Genomic DNA, 19,280 nt, shown 5'->3' with positions numbered 1-19,280 from the left:
CAGTTTTGGGTAGGTAATTATCACAGTTATTAAATTAAAGGGAGATCTCCAAAAAGTAACAAAAGTAATTGGGCATGTCCAGGCTGAAGCATTCTGGGGAAAGAATAAATTAGGTAGATATCTCATACATTACAGCTGATTGGGAAAAAATTCTGCAGAACATTTCAAATCTTTAAAAAAAGTACAGAAATCAGGGTGAGGGGAGGGGTGTGAGCATCAGGGGAGACAAACTACCTAGAGTGGTTCACGGTCTATGGCAAAGAGTAATAGGATGAAAATTTAGGCTGCATAGGAGAAAAGCATTCCTGAAAGACTTCACCCTGTTTTAATTAATTCATTACCATATTTCTTTTTTTGGTGTTTCCCACCTAACTTCCATGTCTCTGTGACACATTGAGCTTTACAAAGTACAGTCAAAGCCATGTGCAGATCTAGGATTTTGAAAAGGGGAGTGCAGCTGGTGTGGTGCCTCATCACACATAAACACAACACGCATGTTTTGCCCATTAAAGAGAAACTTGAGGCTTTACTGATGTACTAGGGGCCACATTATTCAGTTTAAGATCGGAGCAAAACCAAGTATAACTGTATTGGAATGTGCGCTAATTTATTAGTTTATAACATTTAAAAAACACAAGAAACTAGGCAAAATGGTCAAAATAGTCAAAAAATACTGTCTCATTAGTTCTGTAGTCATTATAGTTAAATATGCATCTCTTATGGAAATTCTTAAAATCTAGTCTTCCTGAATGTCTTGACAGTGCCTTCAATACTTCACTGTCAGTTGTTTCTACTCCAGAGTTATTGTAACCACACCTGAATTAAGGTTTTTAGCTAGATCTAAAAACAGTCTGCAGGGTTGTGAAGTAGGAGAGACGCATTACTAGGAAGGGCGGAGAGACAACAGATTTGTAGAAGAAAGGATAGCGGGACATCAAGAGTGTTAACAAGGAGAGAGGATTATTAACACCTATGGAGTGAAGAAATATCAGGTAGATTATAATGAACCACAACGTCAATTGACTCCCTCAGTGCTGTTTGAATAGAAATTCCCCTGTCCCCCCCAGACAGTTGGCTTTGAACTTTGGGCAGAGCAGGAATCGAAGTGGGGTGTAGCTCCTCCTCGATCCACCCCCATCTGAAGTTATTGCTCCTGCACTAAATCACATTAGCACACCGATGACACTGTCCCAAGTATTGTGAAGCAGTCCTGGAGGTGAGGTTGTGCCTTCAGTCTAGTACCTGATGGCCAATACTCATTCAAAATGCAGCAAGCATATCAGTTTTCAACTACCCAGGCAGACTTTTCTACTGTCAAGGAACAAATGTCTGTTATGGCAGGCCTCAGAAAAAGAGGCATTAGAAGGGAAGAAAAAGGGAGATGCATGTGTAGGCAAGCATCAGTGGTCAATTGATCCATGACCCTCATGGTCCCGATGAAGCACCTATGATGGCAGTTGCGGCGATCCACATGCTGAAGTCATGACACTGGCTAGGCTGTGCAGGGCATCAGGGCTCACTCCCTGCTTATTGTGGGAATACTCCAATGCCCGCAGCGAAGTCCTAGTTATAATCTCCTCTCAGTTATGCTTTAGTGGAAGACCTCAATTGAGCTGCTGTCGACTACAATGAAATTGTTAAATTCAGCTTCCAGAATCTCTTTTGGCAAGATAATGAATAAAAGTGCAAATTATTCATTAAAATTCAACAAATGGAAACTATATACACAGCGTCCCTTTGATAAATCCAGCCCTAAGCAGCAAGCAATGCAAAGATAAAAAATTATCAATGGAGGGAATTAGTAGGAGTCTTCTCTCTTTTGTCACAACAAAAGCAAATACCTTCTGTGTTTAGGAAAGACATTTCCTGATTGTAATCATACGAATCAAAAGTTTGTAAGCTTTTATTAGCAGCTCAGACTAGAAAACTCAAGTATGTGATTAGTCAACATTACAAAGGCAAGTATGAAATGCCCTATCTTTCCAACAAGGCATAAGCAAGTAAAGCTAAATCAACTGGCTTGTGATTTGGGAACTACAATAGATTTAAACATACTGAATGGAATTAACACAGCCATGCTAATGCATTTTAATGTGTTTATGTTGGCAAATTGTATGGCTAAAGAATAAGAATTGAGGGGTTAGCAAAAACAGAAACACCGTCTCAGGACTTCTTTCTTTCTCCACAAATCCTGTTACTTAAAAACAAGATTAGTAGATTAACATCTACATTTCCTAGTTCCAATTACTTGGGCTGGGACATTTTTTGCCTACACAGTATCCAGAAGCATGATAGGTGATTTACATTGTATAATAAGACAAGCAGTGCAACAGAGAATTTATTTCTTCAATGATTTATTTAGGGCAATAATAAAAGGAGGCTTGCATCGCATTCTGACCTGTAGATCCAGGTAGGTAGAAAAGCTGAATGAATAATGAAAAAAAATTACATGTTAAAGCTGTTTTCCTTTGGAAGGGACTAAAACAGGCACCTCTTTCATTTGTTTGAAACCTTCCACAATTAAAAAATATATTTTGATTTTAATTGAAAATGTCAAAATGGTTATTCAGATTTTTAATTTTTTAGACCTGGTTTTCAGTATATGAAGAATTTTGATACTATGTATAGTCTCTTTTAGAGGAAGCACAATATTTTTCATGAAAAATGAACATTCTTGACAATACCGACAACCTTTCACACCGTTGTAACGAGAGGTTCCTTTGGCCCAGGGCTGTCCAACTTTGGTGTCTTAGGATGCAGCCCCCCACAACCTTCATCTGTGTGGACAGTAGCAAAGATATGAGACCCCTGGACCCTCTCACAGCCCCCCCACCGGCAAGAGTGGAAGAGGCCGTCACTGGGGCCCACAGGCTGCAATAAGACCAGCGGGCAACACGCAGCTGGCAGACTGCCAGTTCAACAGGCCTGCTTTAAACTAATTTCAAAGCAGTCCTGATAGTTCAATAACAATCAGCACTAAATTACCAGCACTTCAGACTTTATCCCTTTAGTTTAGGAAATGCAGAATTTGTGCAGTTTAGGCCCATCTCTAGTTGCAATTAACCTAATTGACCCTAGTAGTAACTGCTGATTTCTACAGAGCAGTAGCATAACGAAGAGTGGGGGCAATTTGGGCACGACCCCTATGTGCCAGCCCTGAGGGAGTGCCAAAATAGCAACAGCTACACTGCCAGCCTATCTGCTGTATCACCAGCAGTGCAGCCACTGCCTGCCCTGTGTGTGACGGGCATGCAGGGCACTCAAGCACCCAAGTTACACCTCTGCTGCAGAGACGCAAAAGGGCAAGTACATAGAGAAGGACAAATATGAATGCAGTGGTTGGGATTTTGTGGACAGGGCAAAAATCCTCAGCTGGTATAACCTGCTGTAGCTCTTCTGAAGTCAGCGGAGCTATACCAACGTAAATTTTCTGAGGACTTGTCTGGTCCTGTATATCCATAGCTAGGAAATATTTTGGGTCCCCACACTACCATTAGTCCATTGAGCTATTCTCCAAAGGCTGTTCCATCTACTCCTGCATTACTTACTGCAATAATGCCTTTTTGGTTTTCATTTGTGGAGAAGCCGTTTTCTTTGAAGTCTTGGTCTACGAAGCATGAAGGAGGGACTCTAGGGTGACATCCAAATCTGAAAGCCCATTGGGAAGGCATTTTGCCAGCGCTATTTCATAAAGTCGAGTGTGGTTTCTAGGCACATCTTTGGACAGAGCCTTTGGACTGCAGATCTTTTGTTCCTATGTTAATTTTAATGTTCAGCACCCAATAACACTGTGTATGTTTATACTCTTTGAGTAAAGTCTTTTGTTGTAGACATTTGTGATAGTCATTATAAGACCTAATATTTTCTTTACCAGTGCTTATGCTACATCATTATCACCTATATCCTCCCCCCCCACCCCAGCTCTGTTAGCACACTAAAGGCACTGGTGTTGTGTGAATATGAAGTGCATTGGAATAATTTTTCTAACTGACCTTGGAGGCAATGAGCAATGAATTTCTGACTGCTACAGGTAGTGAAAGTAATCTTTTTCCACCTGAAGGTACCTTCAATTCAAACACAGTTCAAATACAATACAATAAATAAAAGGAGGAGGAAGAAAAGAGTTTCTTGCAGGGCTTTTACTTGGTATTGAGTATTCCTTGTGCATGCTAATGACTGATAGAAATATTGATGATCAAGCAGCAAAGTGCTGTAGTCAGGCAAAGCGCATGGTAGGTGAAGCAGACAGACAATTTCTTATCCCAGATGCAAAATCCTAGTGCTTGCAAATTCAGCTTAAAGGCAGTGGGTCAAAAAGGGGTTGTGCTTTTGAATATGTTACATTTTGATAATCTATTTTAAAAGGATAGATAGTTTATCCAAGAGAGGACATCCAGGAGAGACCACAACATAATCAGATTACAAATTCCAAACTAGATTAGATTTTGTACCAATGGTAAAATTGTTATTGTGGAAATATATTGATAAAGGACCATTCATTTCCCATTTGAGTGACAGTTACTGTCAGGGGAATTAGAAGTTCCAATGGCTCACACTTTCTGAAAAACATGATTGCAATCTACAGGAAAAGGGTCCAAAAAGCTACTCAAAGAAGCTTCCAAATGTTTACAAGTCCCTTGTCTTTCATAACTTATAGAGAACATTACCATTCCCATGTCTTAGGTTCCGATGGTGGAAGAAATTGAATTATTCCACAGGTATGAAAAATACCCTTTGTAGTTTAGGCATTTTGTTTCTGTAACGGTACAACGTTCTGAAGTCCCCCTTACCATTTAGATGAGGAAAATGACTTTTTCTATACAGGAATCTTTAGTTAACGGATATTATTAACTACAGAGTCAGCGCTGATGCATATGTTGCAGAATGGCTAAGCCAAATCTAAGCTTTGCATAAATGAGTGAGATTCCACTGTGCTTGCATTACTGGCACTGATTTCATTAGAGCTGTACCGGCTTCTTACACTAGCTATCCTAGGTCTTGAAGAGACCTCCTGGGTCACCGAGTGCAATCCTCTGCTACTTCAGGCTCATATAACGCAGTCCATCCCATCCGTGGTGCATCTCCACTGCTTTTAATTGGTTTATATCAGGGAATGCATTTTGCCCACAGAATCTAATGGCAATACAAACAGCATGCATTAAAAAAGCAAATGGAATCAGTGAACAGTGCAGAATCTCTTAAAGACAATTGTTTTTGCTACATTACCTAATTGCCATTTTCTTCTGCAGTCAGGCTATGCTGTTATGACCTCCTGCTCATTTAAGGTCATTTAAGGTCTGTTGACCATAAGCATAGAAATAGGAAGAAAAAGACACTCTAAATCATATGCCAGGAAGAACAAAAGTTAACTTGGAACACTTGCAGAAGACTGGAGGATGGTAAGAGAGGGATACATGTTGAAGAGATGTCCCACACAGCTCCTTCTATTGAACTGACCTGCAGCCACCATGTATCTGGACCCTTCAGCTAGCTACATAACTAAAGCTAACCCCATTAACAGTGACCATTTTGCTGAACCCACTTGGCTTTAGTTGTGGGAAAGCGCAGCACTGCTATTAAAGGCTGAAATGATGAGCCAACCAGACAAGATGAAGGGAAAAGGGCAGAACACTGTATTACTAATTCTGTCTGTACTGATGTGATGTCAACATTTATATACAATGCATACCAGTAAAGCAACATTTTTCAATAGCTGCAGCTCTACATATAAGTAACACAAATCACCGACGGCTGGATTCTAATAGTTTGACTTAAGTGGTTACCACTTAAATCGGCAAGTAGTTCCATTGATTTCAAGGGAATATTTGCCGGATAAGATGCTATTAAATGTAATAGTATCAAGATATGCTCTTTAATGCCTGACAAAATATGCCGTTGATTGTCCCATCTGCATTTTCATATGGTTTGCAAGTTTACTTGAAAAGCATAGCTTCCAACAGGCTGTTTATAACATAGCTCTAACTAAACACATTATAAAAACCATTGACCAGCTTTGAGGGCAACAGTAGTAGAAAACTACCCAGGTTGAGGGGGGTAGGAGATTAAATGTTTCCTGAAAGTGCAGCTTTGGGCAAAATTTCCAAAGAAAATATTTTTACAGATGGGTAATTTTTTTTTTAAACCACAGCTGCGCTTGGACGCCACATTCCCTGTCCTAAATGCTCTGAGATTCTGTTCCTCACCAACACCGAGGAGCAGCATGTAGCTGCATTTTCTGGGGAGAAGTAGCAAAGTTTAAGAGGATGCTCTTTTAGGGAGTTGTGTGGTAACCGCATGTGGGGGAAGATCTGAAGAAACTACATCTCCTCTCCTTTGCAAGACGGTGGGCTGACAAGGTATAATATTTTGCTGAAATACTCCAGCCCGGCCCAGGTACAGGACTGAGGAGAGAGGGAAACACCTCTCAAGCTCTCTCCTCTGATCAAAGACTTGAGCAATAAACAGTGCATTGACTGACTCCTGACACACCTGGGCTAGGTGAATTGTCAAAGGTTTTCTGTAGATTTTTTTAAATCTCTTCAGCTACTGTCATTATCCTTTTTCTTCTTAACATGTTGCACATTGCTGTTAACATGTTATGCCCTGAGTATGTGTTGAGCAATAGTCTATGTCTAGATATTAGGTTATGGCCAGCCTTTACCTATGGCATTTCAGAAAAATAATTCCAAAGCTTAGTAATAAACAATATGACTCATTGGCTGGTCATTTGGTTTTTTGAGGGACTCAAAATTTCTACCACCTTTGGAGAGAGTTGGCTTCATAAGTTTTTGGCCCAGTTATAGTTGGGTGGCAACCAGATGCTGTCATCTAGGGTTACTAAACTTTGGAAAAGGGATTTCAAAAGCAGAGTTTAGGCTTGATTCCAACCTTTTTTTTTTTTTTTAGTTAATTTGCTAGAACAATCTTCATAACCATACCTTACAATCCTTCAGCTGAACTTTTCCATATTGGTTTGGGTACTTCAGCAATGACTAATTACAATAAAATCTGTTGTACTGCGGTTGCTAGTGCAAGATGTGGTAGCAGTAGGTTATACTTTAAGGAATCAGGAAGGTGTTTATGTGCAGTACAAATTATTTTTCAGCCATCTATAAAAGATCATATGAGCGATCACTCACAGAAGTTGCTAGAGCAAACTGATAGCTGGAGAACTCCTGGAAGATGGGACCTCCTGACATCCTGCACCATTGACATCATTCCAGGGCGCTTCTCTGCCAGCGAGCCAGTCCTGGGCCTCTTGCTTCTTGTGTGCCTATGTTGGTATTTTTCTTTAGAGAAGTTCTCTTTGCAAACTTAGCTTCAAGCTACAGAATATGGAAGTTACCATGCTAAATACTCCTTTCCTAATGCTCTAGTACAGTGGCCAGAAATCTTCCAGAGCTATGGGCTGGAACAAGCCAGCTGAGATATTCCAACTCAGCCACCACTGCTGCAACGTCTTTCAGCTGCTGCTTCTCCCCACCCTCAAGTGCATTGTGGGCAGTGGGCACAGCTCTTCACCAGCCAGTCCTAGCACAGGTGTAGGCCATGCCCCCACTGACAACATGCCATCAAAACCCCCTGGCTGGATCCCGTGGGCTGGATCCAGTGGCTTTACAGCAGTGGTCTCCAACCTTTTGAAGTAGGAGATTACCTTTGGCATTTAAAAGCAACCCAAGATCTACCATGCGCCACTGCCACCACCCCCTTCCCTGGCCCAGCAGGTAAGTCTGTGGGTAGGGAAATGGGAGGGCAGATCAAGGCAGAGGGAGAAAAAATGATTTGGGGGTGCACCTCCAGTAAGTCCCACCTGGCTGGGGTCCCACTCAACTTACCTCTGCTCCTGCCTCTGTGGCACTGTCCCTCACCATGGGGGCCTTGGTCTAGCCCCTGCCCCTTCCCTCCCACATGGACCTGCTGGGCTGGGGCATGTGCATGTAGGCACTCAGCGCCCCACCCCAGCCTCAAATTGACTCCAAGAGGCTCTAAGATCTACTGGTGGATCGACATCCACCGGTTGGTGACCACTGCTTTACAGGCTGCATCCAGTCTGTGGGCCATATGTTGCCAAATCCTGCCCTAGGATATTCTTAAGGTTTGTCTGTACAAGGAGTTATTCCAGCTATCTTGTTTCTAGTGAGCAACAGAAAAGTAGATTATACTTATTTGGAATACAGCACTCATTCTGGAATAAGTGTGTCCACACAGGGATTTTACCAGGATTACTTTTTTTTTTTTCAATTTACACCCTATCTTAATTCAAATGTGCTTCCATGGATAGAAAAACCCTAAGCAAAATAAAGCAATTACTGCCAATTCAGAATCTATGGCGTTACTTTTACAAAGAGCATGCCTGCTTCATGATACTGTAGTGAAAGCAAGATGTTTCCTCAGGGGTCATAAGCAATAGAGCATATGTTGTTTCCTAGTCCTGTGCAATGCTTTCTCTATGCTCTTCAGTCAGCAACTGCTTTCTCTCTGCTGCAGCCAGGTACAGTCAAATGTGTATTGTGCTATTACTTCTGCTGCAGTCCTGCTGCAGGGACTGTGCACAGCTAATACGCAAAATCCAGCTTCCCTGAACTGCTCCTTCCCCCATGACAATATTAAGAAAAAGACTTGAATGCCTGACTATTTTCAACACATCATTGAAAGAAAATGCAAAAAGAAAAGAGGCTCAATGTAATGTCTTGGTCAAGATAGTATTGGAGATTTTGCTGTATAATTAAACAATGGAACCAGGCATAAGGTCAAGGTGAACTTCCAATATAATAAATAACCTGTTTGTGAAAGTGGCTGTTCCAGATCATTAAGAAAAGCCAAGAGTTAAGCAAGCAATCTGTCTCTGTGGTAATTTCAATACGATATATGCCATCGCATGCTTTATGAAATGAATTACACTGCTTTCTGGGAAAGGCTCATTTTACTAATAGTAAAATGGCATCACACACCCAGTAGAGTTTCGTTAGGATGAAAGCATATTGCAGCATTAATGAAGCATGAGTTCAGCCTAATTAACAGGCTGGAAACAGCAATCATACAGCCATTTCATTTACTCTTACACATTTCGTCAGGGTAGTAGAGTTACATTACACATGGTTGGGATTCTCCAGCTTTGCTGTCTGTTTGTGTACAAACTGCTAATTCATCTGCATTCATATATGTCTCCATCCAGTAAAATGCTGAGAACATACGTAACTTTAACCCTGGGAACTGTCCCATTAGCACCACCAAGTCTCTTCACATGCTTATCATTCAAAACATGTGAACTGACTTGCTAGGTTGTGGCCAGGGGTTTCTAAAATGAGCAACAGTCATAGAAACAGGCAAAAATCTGGTGCACTTAACTAACCCATTTGCCTTTTAAGGACAGAAAAACCGTTTTCATTATGCATTTTTCAATTTACCTGACAGACAAGGGAAGATTTCTTCCCTACAGCTGCTCCTTTTGATTCGTGTAATGCCTTGAAGCGCTAGATAACGCAAACTTGGATGAGTTCTTTGTGCAGGAGGTGTGTGATGCCTGGTTAGAAAATATACAAATTTCACTAGTTTTGATACATTTCACAATATTTTTCATTGAAGTGCCCAAAATAACCATGCAGAGGAGAAGCTCTGGATACACGTCAACCTGGCCATATTCCAGCTAGGCTAATTGCGTGCTGTCTATCTGAAGCCCCTGTAGTTTCAAACAGAGACATTTTTCTTCACTTCCCTTCCTAAAATGATGGAGTATCACACTGCTGCAAAGAACTGTGGCTCAGGGACAGCTGCATTTCAAGGGGGGACAGAAGAGTCTCTTCTGGCTCAGGCCCCAAGAAATATTATGCTCTTTCAATTTTCCTCCGATTATGCAGGAAAAGTTCATCACCTATCAGGATTTGGCCTGGATTGTATGAAGACCTATAGGATACTTCAGATGAGCAGTGCTGTGCAAACCCAAATTATTGATTATTCTTCTACACAATCTGGGATGGGATGGGATGGGATGGGAAGGTATAGGGAGGCAAGTTCATGAACCAACAATATTTTGAAAAAATATATTTGCTTCTGGGTACATTTGAAATTGAAAAAAGATATCGGTCAAGAGGAGGCAAATTCACCCCTTCACTATTTTCCAAGGGGTACCGTTACACCAAGAATGCATTTCTCCCAAAGGGTCTGTCCTCTCTTCACATAAACCTTGTGCTACATTTGTCATGATGTAACTTCCAAACAACATGAAAAGAGGCAAAAAAGACAAATGCTCAAAAGCCCTTTGTATGACTAGAATCACTGAGAATATGTAACAAATTGCCGTATTTCACTCTCTTCTGAAGTATCTTTCAAGAACGTTATCGTCTGCTTACATATTTCACAAAAAAAAAAATGTACTGTCACAGTACCAGTTCCTTGAGGAGTCCAGTTTGTTTAGTCCGGCTGTAGCTCAAGGCTAAGTGACAGGAAGAATAGATACTGGATATTGCTAGGGAAGTTTGGAGAGACTTAAGTTTAAACCAGGGAGGAAGATGACTTGAGGAATTAGTAATGAGACAGAAAGTCTTTGTCTCTTGGGTCAGTGCTGGAGGAACCCTTCCTGGGCTGGTAGGAACTGAAATTCTGAGGTCAAATGAGAGTAAAGCAGCTTTGCACACAGGATTGCTGTGGGCATTCGGTACATCGAATCTTCAATAACCTTTTTCCCTCACCCCAGTGAAGCATCTGCTACCTCAGCCTGATGGCAGCATTTCCTGTATTCTCCTTTTTCAGGGGTCAGTGGGCTGCTTTGGTCAGTGGATCCAAGTAATAATCATCCAGCATCTGCTCACAGCCTGCCCCGTCTACGATACGCCCCTCTTTTCAATTCACCTGCAGAGTGGCATGGATTTGGATACTGTCAAGAAGGACATCTCCAGAACATGCAGGGGAGGCAGAGTCCCTCTACGTGGCTTGTCTCTCAGTGGGATTTTCTTGCACTATTTCTGCTGCCTTTGAGGTTTTCCATGGCTCTTCTGAAGGTTGAACTTGGTTTCCATGTCTCTTGGGGAAATTCTATGACATGAAAGAAGTTAGTGACCTCAGGTCTGTTCCAGGCAGACATATTACCCATGTGCTAACAACCCCCGTGGAGTCAATGCCCTTGTTCCAAGTCTTAAGAGAGAGGCCAGACACCCAACTGGGGGAACACTGGATTAACTGGACTGTTTATTTCTACAAGGCTTGGTGCAGAAGTTTTTGACGTGAAGGTGACACATGATGGTAGACTGATATCAACAACTTTGCCCTGCCACTGCATGGACTGCACCTATTTTGGGTGACAAAACACAGGCTTGAGTTTTCAAGACTGGTCATTTAGATAGTAAGCTTCGTTTTCGTTAGTATGCTTCTTCTAAGAATGGATATTTGAAATGCAATGTCTTGTGTTTCCTGCCTTTCACTCACTGTTGTAAAATGCTAAACACAGATTACTTGTACACACAGTGAAGTGGTTGTTCTCTACTGCCTTACTTGCTTCTGAACTGGATGAAAATGAAGTTCATAGTCCTTGGACTCCTTTTAGAGTACAGCAGGTACACCTGCACTGCAATTATAATGGAAGACTATTGAAATTATTAATCAATTTAAGGAGTCAAAAACCTAAGTGGGATACTCACCCCACAGATGGCTGGTTTGAAATATTCAGTCTATTTGTGTTTTTCAGAAAAAGGGCCTGACAATCACCTACCAGGTACAGGATAAAAACCAAGCTCAAAAAATTCCTCTTTGAGGAAAGTTTTCCTTGGCCTTCACTGACACAAATGAATCTTCATTTGTAGGTATTTTTCCCCTTGAATGGCCAGGAAGCTTATTGAGTAAGGGAGACAGCTGATCCAAAACTGAGACAGACATTTTCAATTACTGTGGAAAATTGAAAAAACTGGTGTAGTACCAGAATATACTAAAATATGCCAAAATCAAGGCATTTTTCAAAAGCAAGTCATGCCATTTTGCTGAACCAAGGCAAATATTCAGGAAGAAAGACCCACTGACAAATGAAAACCTTTGACTAGAAAATATCTGCATGAGCATGAGACACAGATGGATGATCTCAAATAAAACAGCTTTATTATCTGAGGGGACCTTGTACTATCAGCAACCATCTTGCTGTTATTCTATAGTTAAATGCCAAGTACTGTACATGGTTGCTTATGAATCACTGGCACTGTATTTCCCCCTACTCTCCCCCCAGTCTTGCTATACTTACTGGTATACATCACATACATTAACACATCGAAGTGCTGAATGGATTTTCATGTAAAGGCAAAAATCATTCCACTCACATTCTCCAAGGGTTCCCACTCCACAGACATTTGGACTTACAGTGCACTGACCTTTTCACAGTGTTATCATAAAATCAAAGACAATTATAGCTGCCCTCCTCCAGCACCCAGCTCCCCGCATAAAATTTACAAATCTATCAGTGAGGAAACACCAACTGTGTGTAGTGCAATAAAACTTATATTAGAAGAAAAGATCAGGAAGTAACACAGTGACCTCATTACCACTTTCAAATGATAGAGTGATCCCACCAAAAATGTTCATTTTGTATTTTGATTTAACTGACATTAGCAAGTTCCCTCTAATAATTGGGGAAGTTAAACACAGCCAAATTATTTCACTCAAAAGCACTGAAATATTATTTCACTCAAAAGCATTAATTATTGAATTAATATCATCAGTGGAGTTACTCTATCTACTCCACTGATGCTATTAATTCAATAATGAAACAGAGAGCAACAAGAATACGATTCTAATGTAAAGCATCATGAGTCTCACTGCTTGCACTGAGAGTTAAGTGTATATATCTGAGGACAGCATTTAGTAAAGAGCATTCGAAGAGGAACTATCTAGGAGTCTGAATCAATTGCCTTTGAGGTCAATAGGACTTCTATTGTCCTTAAAGGAACCTGGATCTGGGCCCAGTCTCTTCACTACTCCATAGTACTGGGTTCAACTGTCAAGCAAGAAATGCTGGTGGGTGGAATCCCTGCTCTACTAAACTCAGTGGAAATTTTGCCATTAACTTCAGTGAGACAAGAATTGTGCTTATGTTTGAATGTGAGGCAGGGGAAGTTTAAAATGCACTCATATGATAAGCCTGGGGACATCTTCCCGAGTCCAAAGGTTTTTATCCTTAACATAAAGACCCCAGGTACTTTTTAGCAAGAGATGGGAGGGAATGAAAAAGAAGAGACATAAGAACAAAAGAATCATTGGAAAAGATTGCTAAATTAAATGCAGAAAAAAACCTAAGCTCTTGTTTCACTTTACCATCTCAAATCCTAGACATGCAAAAGAACGTGCTGTACAGCTCACCCAGACCAAGTGAAGACAGCCGTTCATTGATTCCTCATATGTCTCAGGCAATAACTCTGTTGTGAGCCACATAAACTTAGAGACTGAAGCTGGGCATGTTACTAGCTGAGGATATAGTTATATATACTCATCTCCATCCCTTCATATAAGCTAACAAAAGCCTTGTACCTAGAATATCTACAAGAAGGCAAATCTTCCACAGCTTTAAATCAGCACATATTTACTGAAGTCAGTAGAACAGTACCAGTTTTCATCAGCCTGAGGATGGGGCTGGTCTAGTTTTTTGGGTGTTTTTATGGGGTTTTTTGGTTTGGAGTTTTGGTTGTGGAGATTGCTGGGATTTCTAAATAGAAACAAACAACACAGACAGAAATAGGCTAATACCATCCTTTTCTGTTGGTGAGGGGATGGGGTTAAGTGCTCCCAATGCCACTACCATCAAATATGAGGCCAGGGAGAGAGGAAGAAGCAAGAAGCAATTAAAAAAAGATGCTTTTTTCACTGGTTTCACAGTCTTTGCTCTTTTGTTATTTTTCTACTCCATGTAAGTTTTAAAGTTTTTTTGGTATCCTCACCAGGAAAGGAACTGAGGGGAAAATATTATTGCTCCCAAACAGCTAGAAAAATACTCAGAATGGAAGCCAATTACAGCAAAAGATTATAATTGTCAGTATAGAGATATTTGCATATTCACAAGATTGTAATTGAGGAATGACACTATCACAATTTTGCAAATCCTTACACTTTGATTGGTTAAGAATGGTTGTGTAACAATCAAAGTACAGAGATCTGCATATGGCATAGGTATAGAAAAATAACCTTAGAATGATTAGACCGTGTTGGCAACTGCAATCAGTGAAGCACATTGCTGGGAAAAACAGCATAGTATTTCATCAGCAACTAGCTGCATGGCATCCCTGTACTCGGAGGGGCTGGGGCAAGTCCATTTCAGCACAGTATTAGAGATATTTGAGCTCTCAGTGCTCTTCTGGGGCCATGGTGAGTTAGCTGGTAAAATTATTGCTTATAGGAGGAAAAGGCCATGGAGGTCTATCAACAACAACAATATCCTTTTACCCATTGCCAGAAAGCATCAAATGGCTTTACTTGGCCTTTTTAACCCATTTTCACCGTCTGATCAGCAGAAGTGAACTCTAGTTAAGTGCACTCAGTAAAACAGATCGTTCCTTTTTGTATTTGTAAATTCCTGCTTCAAGGTCAACAAAGGTTACAGGGATAAATCAAAATGATGGGCGTCTTTTTACTTCCTCACCTCCCAAGAAACTCAAGAGTATATAACATTCATTCATCAATGCCTTCAAGGGTAAAACTCTCAAGTATATTAAAGATGAGCTCCATTCTACAACAAGCAGCTGACCCTTACTGGCACTTCTTTGACAATGAGCAGCCACTCCATTTACCTTGGCTCACCAGACCCATAATGATGTCTAGCTCACATCAGAGGGTAAATACAATTCTAAACATATGGGAGAGAATTTGTAATGAACTGGGCCATACGTTATTGCCCTGATTAGCTGTATGTTACCCAGCAGCTGTCTGGGTAGTAAAAAACCCCCAGGAGTGCAGTATTCTGGAGACTTCCTTGTTAACTGGTCCAAGAATTTCTCATCTCCTCCATGCCCTGATCCTGGTGGCCCACAGCAGATGCTGTCTTATCTGTCTCAGTATTTATACTATGCTCCTCACCCTGGGATCTAAGCTGCAAAGAGATTGAGCACTGCACTTCCTCCTTTGTTTTTCTCTTTTTTTATCTACCTCCCAAAATATTTTCCTGGTACTTTGATTTTTATTGCTGCTGAAACACTTATGACAACCACAGCCAAATTCACCCCAGCAGTTATGCTTCAGATGAATGAGGAATTCAGCCCACTGATGTTGCTATGATTGTGTATTATTCAGTTTATAGTAGCAGCTACACCTCTCAGATGAGATGTGGGTCCTGTTGTGTGAAGCACTGCAGAAGTATGCTCCTGCCCCACAGAGCTCACAGTCCAAACAGGCAGATGGTGAAATAAGTGGCAGGGAGCCGAGGTCCATTGAGATTAAGTGATTTGCCCAAAATTGCACCGGAAGTCTATGGCAGATCAGTTATGAACTCAACACAAAGTTATCTTTCTACCCACTTCTCTTTAGCTCGCCCATCACAATGACTTACTTTTATCAACTAGTGTTTTCTAGGATAAGTAATAAAAATGTTATTAGCACTGATACAGTTCCTGCTCCTGCAAAACAAGAAAGGGTAGATATTTCAACACCCAGGATGTCCCTTTATACTGCGTTCCTTACCCATGGAGCTGCTTCTGTGGAGGCTGCTACGACTTACTGCACTGCTGAGCTATGTTATCAACTAACCAAACTGTCCACTGTGGAGCTCAGCTTGTTTAACTGTAATTGTATAGTTTGTATAGCACAGGGGTGGGCAAAATGCGGCCCACAGGCCAAATACAGCCTGCCAGGCCATTCAATCCAACCCCCAGGGCCCCTAAAAAATTTAGAAAATTAATATTTATCCGCCCCTGGCTGCCTGTCATGTGGCCCTCGATGGCTTGCCAAAACTCAGTAAGTGGCCCTCTGCCCGAAATAATTGCCCACCCCTGGTATAGCATAATTGAACTGAATAGATAGACACTCACCTGCCATGTAGTTCTGTTACATTTCAGTTTTTTGACACTTCCTATGTTTTTCTTTGAGTCCCAAGTGATCAGAGTTTATTTGTAGCTGCAATGTTATTGCAAGTTTCATATCTGTTATGCCCCTTGGAATATTGTACATGAACATATGAGCCTTGAGTTACCTCCTGCTATCAAAGAAAGCCTTTCAGGAGAGGGAAAACATTGCAAGATATCTTCTGAATTCCTCTCACTGCTTTGGAAAATATTCCATACAATCTTATCTCTCTTCCAACTGCAGAAAAGCAAAACTGCTTAATTTATGACAAGTCTGAACCATAGATCCACTCACTATTTGAAGTGCCAGATCTGTGGGTCCTTCTGATTTATAAAACTGGTTGCAAGTATTAATTAAACTTCCAGAATGAGGTGACTTTGTTTCTTTGCACAGCTCAGCCTAAATGCAATAACTGTAGAACTAACTGCAGTTAATTAAGCACTGATAAAATAGCTATTCTTCAGCTGCTTCAAAATGTTATGTCTTATCCTCTACTACTCACATAATATTTACACTTACTGCAGCTCTCCATGGATCACCAGCAAGTGCCCCAGAGACCACAGTTTAAGAATGGTTATTTTAACCTAGTATATTCTAAAGGAGCATCTGCTTTTGAATCTGTAAGTGAAATGGCATGGAAAGAAATTGAAATCCATATACGAACCAGCGCTAGGATCAGTAATTTAGGGGACTGATTTATGTTAAAAGTTCTTTTTTAGCAGGCACCTTCAATGAAACACCATTTCAAGGAAGTGTTAGAAGCTGAAGGAACACTGAGCCCTGCTTTACAGAGCAATCATTTACCACACTGGAACCTCACCATAATATTAACTTTGCAAGACTACCGGCCAAACTGAATTAATGCATGCACACACATTTTCAGCACAGCAATAAATTTTAGTAATGCAATTTTACAAGCCTCTTAAAAGGTAACCATCTCAAAAAAATTAGGAACAGGAAAGGCTGATTAAAGTTCAACAGCACTAATTCATTACAAGGCAGGGAAAGGAAATATATGGCTCAGATTGCTGCTTTAGTGCTCTTCCCCCACTATTATTTAGGTGAAAACACTCACCAGAACAAAGATTTGTTTTATCACAGCAAGTATGTCAGTGCTGTAGGAAGACAGATCAGAAAGTCCTTCAATACAAGCAGAAATTTGTCTGTCACTAAAATAGAATTTACAGCAAACCTTTTCTATGGAGCCTGGACCTCCTATTGTTCCCAGATCTATGCAGAATAATTGGCATTTCGCCAGTGCCACTCATGGGTTTGCTTGCCTTATGATTGGCATTTTCCATTTTTTTCACTCACACAATGAACAGAAAGTAATATCTGCTGTTGCTGTGAATGAGAGAGGAAGTCCCACTCAGCACAGAGGGACAAAATGGAAACCAGGTACCACTGTGATGCTCAAAAGAGGGCTGGAGATATGCTTCCACTGCATGCAGTTTTATCACAAGTCAAGTGGTATCTGGCGTTTTGCTACATGCTGGAATATTTTTTCTTACCTGAGATTCTCACTTCTATTTAAAAGGAAAAAAAATTCTGGCTGTCCTTAGCTCTGGAAAAAAGCTTGGAAAGGCCCTTCTCCCTCCCCAAAAATCCCAACTCTGAAGGCAAGAAGAATTTCAAATTCATTTTTAGTGGCTTGAATTTTTGAGGCCTGGCTTATACTTTTTTTGAATGGTTGGAATCGGCAACAGTCCTTGAGATACATAGCAGGCTCTGTACCTGTGGTGAATTTTCACTCCAGGCCAAAGTAGGATCACTTACAGCTTATTTCAAGGCAGAATTTTCCCTATATTTTCATTGTAGAAAACTCTGTTCATTTATGGGAATCGCAGGATTTCACCCTTGGCCAAATACCCAAAGACCAAATTGGTGCTTCTGAAACAGGTTGAGGTCTGCCCACAAACCTGCAGTCCCTGTGGCGTTCAACAGAGGTCAACACCATCCGCACAAGGGCTCTTTGTCTCCACACTGCTCACCACTGCCTCCCCTGCTCCTCAACAATAATCTTTTCTCCAGGAAACTCTAACGTGCCGTTGAAGCAGTTTCCAACATGTGTAAGGAGGTGTGAAAATGAAACAGAGTCCAATACTGCACAAATCATAGGCAAGCCTGAGTCAGTAGAAGAACGAGGAGCATTTCCCATCCCCTCCCAATGACTTTCCCCCTCCCTGCCCGGGTACCTGGAGCTCTCTGTCCCAGCCTGGAGGGGAAGAGGCAGCCCTTGCAGCAGAGACGTGGAGATCCATGCAGGGCTGGGTCTCCGTTGTGAGTGGATCTTGGGAGAAAAACTGATAAAATAAAAATCAGAAATCTGAGGCAAACTGACATGTGAAAGTGGGGCTGTTTTGAATGGCTCCCATTAGACTTCATGCAAACAGAAGTAGAGCTACTCAAAGGCAAAATACAAGCTGGTCTCTAATGCGGAGATTTTTCAAAGCCCAGAGGTTTGGAAGCCCCAGTTCTCATTAATTTAGTATTAAAAAAATTCAGCCTTGATCTATAAAAGGGCATAAAACTCAAGCTTTTTGGGGTCATTTTGCTCCGACTTTTGACTTGTGTTGCTGTGACTCACACGGCAAACAGGCAACCTTTGGATCCAGCAACTCTCACCCCCAAAACATGTAGGACTTACCTGCTGAGTGATTGCAACTCTGACTTGCATTAAGCCAATTTAGTTCTTCTCTTTCTTTTTGCTCCTGTTACTAGGCAGACCAAAAGAGCAGCTCTGGCAGGCTTACCCAACAGCCTACCATGAGATCTAGGAGTCCACAGTGCCAAAAGTCATTCAAAGTAAGCAAAGTGGTTTTCCAGTTAACACTCCAGCCATAGTTTAAGATTTAATTTTCCATCCTGTAAGAACAACAAAAAGAAAATGAGTTGAAAGCAATTGTTCTTTCTTCATAATAACTCCCCGAGATGCTAATCTCACTCTGCAATACACACTGATGGGATGGACTTGACTTTAAACAGAAACACATGGTAGAAATTCAATGGGCTATGGGCTAAATTCTGTCCTTTGATGTGTGAAGTCAATGGGATGGAGTCACAGAAGCATGTCGGGATTTGACTCTAAGATCCACTCTTGCTTGTGACACTTGTGTGTGTCATGACGGGACAGTCAGCAACGATCTATCTGAAACAAAGAGCTCAATGCCGAGAACTATTCCTGCAAAGAAATGCAAAATACGCGGCATCAGGTCCTTGGCACAGATGCATTATCCTGACTAAGCACATCCCCCGTA

At 41.2% G+C, this 19,280-nt stretch overlaps 1 long non-coding RNA gene across 1 annotated transcript; it reads right to left on the bottom strand.

Annotated features, from left to right (window-relative positions):
- Positions 1 to 10,479: 10,479 nt before the first annotated feature.
- On the bottom strand, positions 10,480 to 18,879 carry LOC112551037. The gene is made up of 3 exons (XR_003095150.1): positions 18,671 to 18,879; positions 18,219 to 18,326; positions 10,480 to 11,031 (listed from the first exon to the last, which is right to left on the bottom strand). It is a non-coding gene; the product is annotated as an uncharacterized LOC112551037 (long non-coding RNA).
- Positions 18,880 to 19,280: the final 401 nt, after the last annotated feature.

Source organism: Alligator sinensis, unplaced genomic scaffold, assembly GCF_000455745.1.
Source record: "Alligator sinensis unplaced genomic scaffold, ASM45574v1 scaffold874_1, whole genome shotgun sequence".
In the NCBI taxonomy this organism is placed as follows: domain Eukaryota; kingdom Metazoa; phylum Chordata; order Crocodylia; family Alligatoridae; genus Alligator; species Alligator sinensis.
Note: the sequence above shows the minus strand (reverse complement) of the source record. Positions and strands in the feature narration are given on the sequence as shown.